Below are 14,520 nucleotides of genomic sequence, written 5' to 3'. Positions count from 1 at the left end.
GTTGTCCCCTACAACCATTTCTTCTATGAGGGCCTCACTACTCACCAAAACCAAATCTAAAATGGCATCCCCTCTTGTTGGTTCAGCAACTACTTGGTGAAGGAATCCAACTATCGCATCCAGGAAAATCTGAGTCCTATTAGTATTACTAGCACTTGTCCTCCAGTCTATATCTGGGAAGTTAGTCTCCCATGATCACACAATTCCCATTAGTATTTACTTCATTAAAAACATTAAAGAGGTCTCTATCCATATCCAAATCGGATCCCGGTGATCTATAGCACACCGCAAGTAATATCCCAAGGGAGGCTCTAGTAGCTTTCTTCCCCAATGTGATTTTTGCCCAGACAGACTCTGTCTTATCCATTCCATCACTTCTTATTTCTTTAGTCTACCTCATCGTTGATATACAATGCTACTCCACCGCTTTTGCCTTTATTTCTGTCTTTCCTAAACAGCACATACCCTTCACTACCTGTACTCCAGTCATGACTACTATTCCACCATGTTTCTGTTATCCCTATAATATCTGGTTTCACCTCCTGCACCAGTAACTCTAGTTCCTCCATTTTGTTACCTAGGCTCCTCGCATTGGTGTACAAACATCTTAATTTTTGCTGTTTGGCTTTGCTCAATTTCTTTACCCGATTAGGCCCAGACATTCTACCGCCAGTATCACCTATTAGACTGGTATCTACACTACCCTTCCTCCTTATGTCCATTCTCCTACCCACGGTAGTATCCTTTCTTACTTTGTTTTCTTCCCTCTCAATGTTAAAATCCGGCATGGAGATTACCTGGACATCTCCCAACCATCTCCCCCAAATTCCTAGTTTAAAGCTTTCTTAATCAGTTGTGCCAGCCTCCATCCTAGAAGTCTATTTCCCTCCCTACTCACGTGAAGTCCATCCTGAGAGAACAGTCCTCTGTCCATGAATGCCTCCCAATGGCCATACATCCCAAAGCCCTCCTTATAGTACCACTGCCTGAGCCATCTGTTGATCATCATAATCTTGTCAGACCTTTGTTGCCCTTCTCTAGAAACAGGCAGAATCCCACTGAAGATCACCTGAGCTATATTGTTCACATATGCATAGTCCGTGTATTTGATTCTAAAAACAGCAACAATTCATAACAATAATTATTCCTTCTGGGTCAAATCTCAAAGCATACAACTTTTGGACTCTTTTGCCCTTTCTTCTGGTAATTAGCATCAACTTGGAAAAACTCTCCCTGCATCTGTCAATTCACAAGGCAGTGCCAGGAGATATGATACTGGGGTCCTGTGTTAGCCAAGCCAGTACTACTGTCTTGGATAGATAATTGGCTTTGCATGATACAAAGAAATCTGGTCTCATCAGAAATCACTACTATTGTAAATATCAGATTCTTTAACTGTAGAATTTCTCTCCTTTTCTAAATATCAGTCATCTGAGAAACATAAAAGGATGTATCATCTGCTTGAGAAAACCCGATTGCAGTGGCTGTTCCTACCCAATTCTCTCTCAAACCTGATATATTGCTCTGTAAAATTTTCTGAAACTATGTTCTGGGTTCTGTTGCTTAATAGACTGTACTACTTCTAGTAGAGAGACAAGGTGGGTGAGGTAATACCTTTTTATTGGACCATTTCTGCTGGTTAGAGAGACAGAGCTCTTCTTTCAGGTCACCTTGTCTCTCTAATACCCTGGGACTAACATGGCTACGACAATACTGCATACTACTTCTAGTAGGTAGCAGCACTAAAACCACAGAGATCATTCAGTATGCTTTTGAATATCATTTCCATACTAATAATATCTTACGTATATGGCTCCCACTACTGTAATATCTGAGAGCCTCAATTTTTAATGCATTTATTCTCATGTGATTTGTGTTTAGGTTGCAGCATATAGTAAAGAGCTTTCACGTATTAGAATGATGCCTGATACTTGACAAAATATGGTTGCTTTTATCATATATCAGAGGGGTAGCCATGTTAGTCTGGATCTGTAAAAGCAGCAGAGAGTCCTGTGGCACCTTATAGACTAACAGACATATTGGAACATGAGCTTTCATGGGTGAATACCCACTTCGTCGGATGCATGTAGTGGCAATTTCCAGAGGCAGGTATAAATATGCAAGCAAGAGTGAGTCAGGCTAGTCTATAAGGTGCCACAGGGCTCTTTGCTGCTTTAACCATATTTTGGACATTCAAGTGCATCTGGAAAGAATTTTTGTTTGGCTGATTCTGTACATGGTGGCTGGCTTATTTTTGGGGAGAGGATCAGGAGAGGGGCTAGGAACATAGGACTAATAGCCAATATTTTTGTTTTGTAGGGATTTTTGCTAGTCTGTCATGGAGGCTCCAAAGAAGGCTTGTTTAGGTAGCAGTTTTAAATATACTAGTATAAGCACCTCCTCTACTCCCTCCCAGAGCCTGCACCCCAATCCCCAACCCCAGACCTCCTCCCCCACCCAAATTCCATCCCAGAGCCTTAGGCAGGTGGGGGGCGGAGTTTTTGGGGGACAGGTTCTGGGTAGCATGAGTGACATTGGCCCGCTGGGAGGATTTGAGGACTGGCACTGGCCTTAAAGTAAATTGAGTGAGACCCCTGCTATGCAGCCTTTGGCTCACACTGAGACAGCCAAGTCTAATACAGTGTGGGTTACTAACAACCTTATTCACCATATATAAATTTTACCAATCCCAAAAGATCGGGCATATTACCCACCAGGTCAGTGAATATTTCAGCTCTTACCCAAGTACACACTTAGAGCCAATCCCTATTAACTAAATCTAAGATTTATTAATAGAAAAGAAAAGAGTTGCTATGGTTAAAGATCATTATACATACAGATATGAATAGAGTTCTTAGGTCAATTTCATAGCAGATGGTGAAGCTGCTGATTTGCAAAAATCTTTCTGGAATCAATTTAAAAGGTTATAGTCCAGTCAGCGGTCCATGTGCAGAGAGCTTGTTCAAATTCTTCCATGAGAATTTTCAGGGTGGATCCAGAATAACCTGGAGACCTCAGTCTTGTGGGCTTCTACTTTCCCTGTCAAAGTTTAAGCAGATCTGAGATAGCAAGGATCAGGCCCCAAACTTTCTTTATAGCTGAAGTTCAGCAGTGGTCTCAGCAGGCCCTCCTGGGCTGAAGAGGAGTTAATGTATATTGTTGCTTTGAAGCTAATCTATTTCCTAGGCATACAAGGTAACTAGTTGCATTCATTAGTGCAAGGAAATTAACCATTAACTAGTTCACAGGTAGTTTATTACAAACTTCAAAGAGAAATGAAAACAATAATATTACACCACAAGTCCCATCTAAATGATAATATCCACTTTTGATCTCTGAATCCATAGACTGTTTAGCATCTACAAGCTAATTAAATCACATTTCTTCTAAGAAGATATAGGTGAGCACAGACAAATATAATTAGTATCTATTCTTAATTCTCTACTGATACAGGCCTACATGTCAAGGATTCTAGTCTATTTAACATGGCTTTGCTAGTTATCTACAAGGAATGTCCCTGTTTACTGTTTGTGTTCTTCTAATGTGTCCTTACAGGTTGCTTTCTAAGTCATCCAGCCTGCTGGTTACTTAACCCTCACTGGCTCAGCATCACAGATGACTGTAAACTCTCAATAGCTTAAAGAGGCCCTACTCTTGAGTGTCTGTGGACCCTTGTCTTAATCCTTGTGGGTCTTAAAGTCCAGTCTTTGGCACACACTCATTTTGATGTCCTGTCTAGCCAAATGTAAGAGTGAAAGAGCAAACTAAATATTTGATATGTCCCTTGTAATGGACAGATCAAGTAGCTTGCCTGTAAGGTTTAAGTAAAACCTTTGATCATAACTACAGTAACTCCTCACTTAACGTCCTCCCGCTTAACGTTGTTTCAAAGTTATGTTGCTGCTCAGTTAGGGAACATGCTCGTTTAAAATGTCGTTTGGCTACCTGCTCTGTCCACTGCTTGTAAGAGTCTGTGGAAGAGCAGCGACTTTACAAGGGAGCATTGCACAAGTTCCTCTTCTCCGCCTCCTTCCCCTCCCTCCCAGCGCTTCCCCCCCACTGCCAAACAGCTGTTTGTCGGCGCTTAGGACTTTCTGGGAGGGAGGGGGAGGAGCGGGGAAGCACCGCGTCTCCGCTCCTGCCCCTCCCTCCCAGAAAGTCCTAAGCGCCAACAAACCAACTATTTAGTGGTGCTTAGGACTTTTGGGGGACGGGGAGGAGGAGCGGGGATGCGGCGTGCTCCAGACAGTAGGTGGCGTGGGGGTGGGAAGAGGTGGGCCTGGAGTGGAGCGGGGATGGGAAGAGGCGGGCCTGGAGCATCCCCTGGCAAAGTCGGCGCCTGTTCTTCTCAGGGGAAGCTGCTGCGAAGGTGCTTCCTAGCGTCCTTGCCTGCAACGGGCTGTGCTTGTGTGAGGTAAGCCGGGGCACTTCCCAACCACAGTACAGTACCGTACAGTATATAATGCCTTTTGTCTGCCCCCAAAAAACTTTCTTGGAACCTAACTCCCTGCATTTACGTTAAATCTTATGGGAAAATTGGATTCGTTTAACATCGTTTCACTTAAAGTTGCATTTTTCAGGAACATAACTACGTTAAGTGAAAAGAACAGGAGTACTTGTGGCACCTTAGAGACTAACAAATGTATTAGAGCATAAGCTTTCGTGGGCTACAGCCCACTTCTTCGGATGCAGTGGGCTGTAGCCTACGAAAGCTTATGCTCTAATAAATTTGTTAGTCTCTAAGGTGCCACAAGTACTCCTGTTCTTTTTGCGGATACAGACTAACACGGCTGCTACTCTGAAACCTACGTTAAGTGAGGAGTTACTGTACTGAAAATGGTTTGCCAGTAGTTGCAGAAAACTTGTGCCTGGGTCCTCCACTCTGATAGCTCACTTGATGGACTTAACTAAAATCAGTACCCTTAGGAAATCCTCATTGTGAGAAAAACTGGTATTCAAAGACATGTCAAGCAATGAAGTGGCCAGTAGTGCCTCTCTTTTGACAAGTTTCACCTGTGGCTACCCTCAGTAGTTGCATGGTATGGAAGATACCAAGTGCAGGACTGTGTACTGGCAGCTAGCCTTACTCCTTTTGTGGTGGATGGGTTTTTGTTTTTTTTCTTCCTTTTCCCCCTCCACTCTACCCCACGTGAGTGGGTTGAGAGAATGTGGCTTCTGCCGAGTACAGTTTTTTATGTTTTGGAGGGAGGAAGAGAGAAGAAGAGCATCTAACAGTTCATGTGCTCCATCTGACCACCAGCCGGAAGGTAAATAACTCCATGTTTGTGGCTTGGTTCTCCACTGACTTGCATCTTTTGTAATTGCATCTATGCAAAGTGAATCTAAAATGCTACCAGATTAGAACTTTACACTTGCTTGGATAGATATAAGCAACTACACAAGGTGCAAGTCAGTGGAGAATAAGGCCCAATACATTCACACAGCTGAAATGGAGCTGGTCTGGTGACTAATAGATAGGAAAGCTAGGAGAAGAGCTTTTGGGGATGTGGTTTTTTGCTTTTTGTTTTAATTAAAATGAAAACACAACCTTCTCGGAAGAGAGGAAGCAGAGCTCCATGTTTGCTTGTTAATTCTGTGTTGTAGACCAGACTGAGTGGTCCTTAATTTGTTTTATAGTTTTATCAAATGTGCTTCTGTTTTAATTGTGTGTTTAGGAACTTGGATATAAAAAGGGTGGTGAAAAGAAGTCAAACTTGCTCACTGAAAATCTTTGATAACTCCAAAATGTTTTGGAACAATTGGCCTGCTCAGGACTGGTTTATAGTGAGATATTGCTGTGTGTTGGAAATAGATGTTAGATTATGGTGGTACTTTGCATGAAAATTGAATTACCCCTGCAGTTTAAATAGAGTGTACTTCTTTGCTCGTCTTAAATCAGAGAAGTTGACTAATGGTACAAGTTTATCCAGTTTAGCAACTAACAATTGAGTTCTATTGTGTGTATGAACTTTAAGTTAGATGAAAGCCAAAACAACTTTACATAATGAATTTTAATGAATGTTAGTGTGTAGAGCTCTGGATATAACACTTTACTTTCTGACTTGACTGTCAACTTACTGCCATGTCTGTAATGAACAATAAATGCCTTGCTCTTATGTTCCTCTTTGGTATTTGGTTTTGTAATAGTAATTAAAAAGTGACATTTGGAATAATGGAATTCTTTACTTTTGCGTAAACATACAAAAATGTCTACATCACCATGGAATATTGAAATATTACAATGTGCGTTCTTGGATACATGACTCTAGAAGTTTCCAAATGTCAGTTGAGCAGTTGGTTACAAAATAACGAAGTTTGCACATGGCAGAAAACATACATGAAAGCATCTAGATAATTAGCTTCTTGCGTCGACCTATTATGTCAGTGTACACACTACAACCTTGCTTCTGCTGACGTATGTGTCCTACTGCACCGGCATAATAACTCCACCTCCACGAGAGGCGTAAGCTTATTTTGTGTAGTTAGAGCAATGCAGTGTCCCTGTAGACACTGTGATACATTCTTGTGAATTTCACTGTTCTGCTGGACTGAACATATGCTGATTTCAGTTTATAGGGTAGACATACCCTTAATTGTGTTCACATGCTAGGCTAATGTGGAAGTGACTTTTTTTCTAAAGTAAAGAAATACTTTGGCATCCAAAATTGCAGTTTAAGAGCATATGATTGTTATGTGTTCTCAGATACGTCAAAAATCATCCCGGAAGCTTCCACCTTTGACCTTGAGTGTTTAAAAAACCAGAAATGGGAAATATGTGGATAAACTAACTATATCTTTTCTAAAGAAAAGCCACTCTGCTAATAGTACTTAGTGAAATTTTACTAGAAGTGCCAGTTTCTTCCAGTCCCCTGGGATAGAAATTACCAGGTGCAAGGGAGAACATGGAGCTGCGGAAGGAGAACTTCCTTCAAAGCTGCCTTTTCTATTCACCCGTATGATCTGCCTGAAAGAATCTTCCAGTTCCTTATTGTAGCAAAAGATAATTTAATTAAACGTCACAAACCCACTCCTTCCTGGAAAGCCATATTTTCTTCTTCCTATGTCCAGTACTGCTTACAAAATTTGTTTTACCCTGCCAAGACATTTAGGTTGCTCCACAAACCATTAAAATACAGCACAGTTTACAAAACTAGGATAACCAGTGGAATCCATATTGACTGGGAGGAAGAGGGGAGAAACCAACTAATGCACAAGACTTTTTTTACAACCACTCATTTCTCTTATATATAATATATGGAGAAACACACACACACACACACACACACACACACACACACACACTTGCTCTCGCGCTCTCTCTCTCTCTGATATTTGAGACCCATTAATTTAAATTATGGCTGCAGCTGTCTGAATTTTCTTACTCCCTCAAGACTCAGCTACTATTGTGGAGCTGAGTATCTGCAACACCCGTTGAAGATTCTTCTCATTAGCTTCCATGTGCCCACCACGGAAGAAGCAATAGTCAAATGTTTGAATCTGTTTGTGTTACAGTATGTGCTGTCCTTGTCTTCTGAAGTTATTTGATTTTATTCCTGTTTCTACCAGCTGCCTTGCTCTGAAATGTTCCCTGTTTGCTTGATCAATATTTATCGCCTGTTTCATTTATACTACACCACTTAAAGGGATGCTCAAACAAGTAGTTTCTAAATTTTAGATTATGGATTATTTCTTTTGAGGTGTTTTTTTTTGTTTGTTTTTTGTTTTTAAGTTAAGAACAGAAATATTACTTTTGGTTAAAAAGTGTGTGTGTGGGGGGGGGGGGGGTTTGTAAGGCTGACCATTATACTATTTCATAACAGAAATCAAAGATTAAGATGACTAATCTTTTTCCATTATCCAAGTAGAGTGAAAAGCAAACTGAAGTGATATTTGCAACGCTGTAAAGAAACAATTCTAATTAATATTATTAGACCATGACCCTCTAAGACTATCAGTATTTTTTCTCAGTGTACTGCTCCTTCATATACAAGAATAATTTGGAGATTATTTCTACATTGTCAACCTGTGTTCGCTGTTGTCACTCAATTGTTAACGAATGAATTAGTTAAAGATAATGCTTGTCCCTGAATAGATCTTTGTGGGATTCCAGCTGTTTTTGTCATTAAATGTATTCCTTCTAATGTACTTTAATAATGGCCTCAAAATGCTGTGATCTGGGTGATATTAATGACACTTGGTGGGATGATTCCCATGACAGGAATGTTAATCAATGGCTTTAACCTATTTAGAAAGGACCGAGTGCCCAAAAAGGGATGGGGAATGTCAAAAATGGCATTACCTGTTTCTGAGTTACTGATAACTCAGAAGAAAATAATCTTGAGTACTTATTGATCAATGACTTAACAGATAAAGCACAAGATTTGATACTGGTGTCTGCTACAGACCACCAAAGCATACTTGCGGAATAGGATGACCATTTGCTTACACACCTGGTTGTAATGTGTAAGAAAAATAGCTGTGAGATCACGGGGGACTCCAGTTTAAGTGAGACATGCTGGAGGTCTCCTGCTACCAGTACTAAAACATTCTTGGAATTTCAAATGTTATAGATGACAACTTCCTAACTAAGTGTTGCATTCAACATGGGAGAAGTCTATATTAGACCTCATCTTGACAGCTAAAGAGGAACTGATCACCAAAATAAAAAATTAATGGTAACTTATGTACAAGTGATTAGGACTTGATCACATTTATAATGTGCAAACAGAATAAAATCCAGACCAATTTTATATATATATTTGTGCTTTAAAAGGGCCAGTTTCACAAAGCTGAAAACAGTTGAAGCAAATCACCTGGGAGGAAGAATTTAATCAGAAAAATGTGAATGATAATTGGGAATCATTTAAGAACAATTTACTAGATGCCCAAAAAGCTACAATTGAGGAAGGAGACCATATTGATTTTTTTTTTTAATGACCTGATTTAGAGGAGCAGTGAGGGCAGCTGACTTTTTTTTTTTTTTTTTTAAGTTACAAATGGAAGAAACTATATGTTGATAGTCCATTACTAGATGGAAATTGTAGACTTATCATTGGTAATACATAAAAGGAAGAAATATTCAATAAATATTTCTGTTCTATATTTGGGGGGAGGGCAGGTGTTATCATATACGACAACACTCATTCCATTCCACTAGTATTTCAGGAGGATATTAAACACCAGCTACTAAAATTGATACTCCCCCCCCCCCCCCACCCCTTCAAATCCTGTCCAGATAACTTGCATCCAAGAGTTCTAAAAGAGCTGGCTGAGGAGCCTGTTGGATTTTTAATGTTGGCTTTTTTTTTTTTTTTCAATATGTCTTGCAGCACTCAGCTCTTGGCCCTATGCTATTTAACATTTTTATTGATGAAATGGCAGAAACGATATTTATCACTGATAGTTTGCTGATGACACATTGCAGTAAATAATGAAGAGGACAGATCACTGTTCCAGTGCAATCTGGGTTGATTGGGAAGCTGAACGCAAGCAAAGAATACGCATTTTAATCAGTTCAATGTAAATGTATACATTAGGAACAAAGAATGCAGGTCAAACTTACATGATGGGGGGGGGAAGGGGGGTCTATACTAAGAATAAGTGACCCTGGAAAAGATTTGGGGGTTGTGGTGCACAGTCAGCTGAACAGGAGTTTCTACTGTGAGACTGTGGTGAAAAGGGCTAATGCAATCCTTGGATGCATAAATAGGGACATCTCAAGCAGGAGTAGAGGATATTTTATTTCTGTATTTGGCAGTGATGCATCTGCTGATGGAATACTGAGTCCAGTTCTGGTGTCAGCAGTTCAAGAAGAATGTTAAATTGGAGACTGTTCAGAGAAGAGCCACAAGAAAACATTAAAGGATTAAGGATAAGAAAACATGCCTTATAGTGACTGAATTCCTTGAGTCTATCTATTTAGCTTCATAAAGAGAAAGTTAAGGGGTGACTTGATTGCAATCTCTAAGTATCTAAATGGGGAACAAATATTTAATAATGAGCTCTTGAATCATGTTATACCTTTCTCTGCTAGATTGAATGGCTGGAAGTTGAAGCTAGACAAATTCAGACTGGAAATAAGGTGTGCATTTTTAACAGTGAGAGTAATTAGCCATTGGAAGAACTTACCCAGTGTCATGGTGAATTCTTCACCAGTGGCTATTTTAAAATCAAGATTGGATGTTTTTTCTAAAGATCTGCTCTAGGAATTGTTTTAGGGAAGTTCAATGGCCTGTGTTGTACTGGGAGTCAGACTAGATGATCACAACGGTCCCTCCTGCCCTTGAAATCTATGAACAATTTAATCTGACCACAGCTTTTATATCCTAACTTTCAGTCTTGCAACTCAGTCAAAATTCCGTCCATCGTCTGAGGTGTTAAATTTGAATAAAGCCTACAATAGACGAACGCTAGAGATGTCAGCATGAATTCTGAAGTTTTGCCACCCATTTTATAAACATATACATAGATTTTGACCGTAATATTCTTCCATCGGCTTCCTGTTGTTAGAAAATTAATGGGATCAATGGAAGAAAGACCTCACTGTTGATGCAAACGTATTAAGAAAAAAAAGTGAAAATTTTATTAAGTTGTTGCAAACAAGTTTGCACCTTTATTGAATATTAAGATATAGCTACAAGAGTTATAGCCAGGATGCTTGAAAATATAACAATACACATTTAGCTAATTGTTACAAAATAGTAAAAGCTAATAGAAGCAGAAACTCTGCAATTTCTTTTCTCTCCCAAAGACGAGCAAAGTTCAGGTATGCAAGTCACATGAACACTTTCTTTTTTCTTTTTTTTTTCTTTTTTGTTGTTTGTTTGGAAGTAATCTGATTTGTGAAGGAGAATGCAGGGTTGTGTTATCAGCAACACATCTAGAAGGAAAGTGGACTGATACAAAACACTTTCCTTTTTCTTTTCAAAGAAAAATCTGAGTTTAAACCCACTCAAAATTCTAGACCTGTCCTTACTGAATTTGATTTTTTTGTAAACATGCAGTCCTCCCTCCTTCCATCTATTTTGAAGAACATTTATGGGGTAGGAAGTCTTTTGGAGAAGATACTGGTTACTTCTAACTTGTTTCCACTTAAACATTAAAACTTTGTTTCTCAAGTGCTTAAAATGCCATAAGCTTCTTTTAATATAAATATTTGTAAATATTTTGTATCTAAATGCAAGCCTTCATATAACTGACTGATATATGAATAGTAAAATGTGTTATGTACAAATATAGCAAGATCATTTGATGGTAATTATTAATGTAAGAAGCCATTTAAGTACATTTATATCAATGGAGAGTTAATTACCGGCAGTGCTCAAACAACTCTCAACCCTGTCAAGAAGATGAGAAAAATCATCCTTCCAAAAATTGTCATAAAAGCAACAAGTCAAGCTAAACACTTTCTATAAGTTACTTAATTGTAAAAGACTGTTTTGAGAACTAAAAATTTTTATATAAGTAACGAGTGCTTTGAATTTCTGAAAGAATTTCATTTCCTGTCAAAATAATAAAATTGAAAGAATATCTCAGAGGACTGAATACTTCTAAAAGATTTTTAATCTTTTTTATCTGGATTTTTCCTACCACAACAAGAACAAAGACAATTTAAAAATATTGCATGTTCATTAAATGAATAACTTGAGGAGCTGAAAGTGTCACATAAGCCAACCTGAAAGGCTTGGAGCCAATGAAAGCATGACAGCAACCAATTTAAATCTAAACAAGTGTAAAAGAGGTGTTTTCCCTATATGAAAATAAGGATGCGAAAGGTAAAAAGCCTGAAGTGGGCACCCCACACTCACCCCCTGCAATTCTGCTTAGACAGCAAGCACTCCACAGCTCATCCTGTCTATCTCTAAAAGCAAGCTGCTAGAGAGATTTAAAAAAAAAAGACTCAAAAAGGACAAGTTTACACTTAAAACGCTGCATTGGTGCATCTGCACTGGTGCAGTTGCGCCACTGTAGTGCTTTAATGAAGATGCCCTATGCTGGGAGAGAGCTCTCTCATCGGCGTTTATAATCCACCTTCATGAGAGATGGCAGCTATGTCAACAGGAGAAGCTCTCCTGCCAGTGTAGTGCTGTGTACAGAGGGGGTTAGGTCAGTATAACTACGTCGCTCAGGGGTGTAGATTTTTCATATCCCCGAGTGATGTAGTTGTACCAATATCTGTCTGAAATGTAGATCAGACCCAAGAAACCAACCCCAGGAAAACCTCCCCGAGGCTTGAACATGAATTGGTAAGAGGAAGTTAACTAACACACTGCCAAGGGATTACATTTAAAACTCTTATCATGATTTTGCTAGTCTCAAGTTAAAACAGCATTTTAATATTCCAGCAGTTTCTTCTGTTTATCTCCAAGGAAATCACACCTCAGAGGTGTAGTCTCTGTTAAGTGCTCCACAATAACATACAGAAAAGGTTGTAATGGAAGTAAATTATTTTATCTTTTATTTGTGTTCTTTTCCTTTTTAAATAATAAAATAGCCATGGTTATTAACTGTAATTATTTTGCTTGGTCTTGATCATGGTGTCCGTTAAGGTGTTTAAATAATTAAGCTCCCCCTCCCCCCCCAAAAAAGAAAAAACCCTGTAACTGAATAGTGGGAGTCACATCCCTGAGTTGACAGAGCTACAGTTAGTAAGAACTGGCCTATTTCTTATTTCTCTAAACTCATATATTTTTCGTAATTTTTAAAACAAAATTACTTGGCATCCAACTACCCCTTTCAACCCCACATATCTTACACAAAAGGTAAGGCAAAACATAATTCTACTTACTGACTTTGTTTTTGTTGTACATTATTTTCAACACTTAATTATGAATTTATAGTTACAACAAAGGTCAAATTTATTTAGGCTTGGCAGAATTTGATTTTTATATTTTATAACTTTTGATAATATTGACGTATTGATGTTTGTCTTTAAGCATGTTAATTTTTATCAATTTCAGTTTTCAGTTGCACAAAACTGAGGGTCAGACACTTAATGATATGCTGAGATTAAAAAAGTTAAAATTTTGTAACTGTTAAAATACAAATTGTCAACATTGCATATCCAAATACACGAAGTAAATATCCTTAAATCAAACTCTAAATTCTCAAGCAGCATTTTTCTTTGATTATTATTGATGAAAATATTTTTGTGTGTGAGTACAGTAATGCCTCGCTTAAGGTTGTAGTTATGTTCCTGGAAAATGCTACTTTAAGCAAATCCAATTTCCCCATAAGAATTAATGTAAATGGGGGGGTTAGGTTCTGGGGAAACTTTCTTCGCCAGACAAAAACTATATATACATACACACACACACACACACACACACACACACACACACACACACACACACACTTTTAAACAAACAACTTAATACTGTACACAGCAATGATGATTGTGAACCTTGGTTGAGGTGGTGAAGTCAGAGGATGGAAGAGGGTGTGATGTTTCCCAGGGAATGCCTTACTGCTAAATGATGAACTAGCACTCGGCTGAGCCCTCAAGGGTTAACATGTTGTTAATGTAGCCTCACACTCTACAAGGCACCATGAATGGAGGAAGGGGAGACAGCATGACACACACACACACACACACACACACACACACACACACACACACACACACACACTCTGTGTGTGTGAGAGAGATGTGCATTGCCTTTTTAAGTAGATCAGCAAGTTGAGACAGCAGCTGCTGCCAGCAAGCTCCCTCCATCCTAAATGTCAGGGTGTCCCCTGCCCCCTGCTCTTCCCCCCTCCTCCCCCAGCTCTGTGGAGATAAGGTACAGAAGGGGGGGTAGGAGCAGGGGGCGGGGGACACCCTGACATTCGCATCCCTTTTCCCCCCTTGCACAGCAAGCAGGAGGCTCCCAGGAGCAGCTCCAAGGCAGAGGGCAGGAGCAGCACATGGCAGCCGGGGGAGGGGCAGCTGAACTGCCCAGCAATTGATAGCCTGCTTGGCGGCTGCTGCACAGGGAACTTAGGGGAGCGGGGAGCTGATGGGGGGGAGGGGGGGGGTACAAATTCCTGTTTTCAGCTTTTCATCCCATCCTCTCTAAGAATGCTTTAAAAAAAAATAAAAAAATTTAGAACTCAGATCAGTTTACTTTTGGTGCCACATCTGAAGGACTTCTAGAACCTTCTGGATTTCCTTTGCTTATTTAAGGCATAGCCCATTTAAATGTAGGTAGTAGTTTCCCTACAAATGGAATTAGGGTTTACAAGAAGAATACAGTAGAACCTCAGAGTTATGAACTGACCGGTCAACCCCACACCTCATTTAGAGCCGGAAGTACGCAATCAGGCTGCAGCGGAGACAAAGAAAGAAATATAGTAGTGTACTGTGTTATACCTAAACTACTTAACAAAAAAGGGAAAACTTTAAAAAAATAATAATAATAATAAAAATTGACAAGGTAAGGAAACTGTATGCTTGTTTCATTTAAATTAAGATGGTTAAAAGCAGTATTCTTTTTTTGCATAGTAAAGTTTCAAAGCTGTATTAAATCAATGTTCAGCTGT

At 39.3% G+C, this 14,520-nt stretch overlaps 1 protein-coding gene across 1 annotated transcript in view; it reads left to right on the top strand.

Annotated features, from left to right (window-relative positions):
• Window positions 1–14,520, top strand: part of OXR1 (oxidation resistance 1) — a 164,487-nt gene that overhangs the window by 27,180 nt on the left and 122,787 nt on the right. The window lies entirely within an intron of this gene.

This window comes from Emys orbicularis, chromosome 2 (genome assembly GCF_028017835.1).
Source record: "Emys orbicularis isolate rEmyOrb1 chromosome 2, rEmyOrb1.hap1, whole genome shotgun sequence".
NCBI lineage: Eukaryota > Metazoa > Chordata > Testudines > Emydidae > Emys > Emys orbicularis.
The sequence above is the reverse complement of the archived record's forward strand: the minus strand, read 5'-3'. Positions and strand labels throughout refer to the sequence as shown.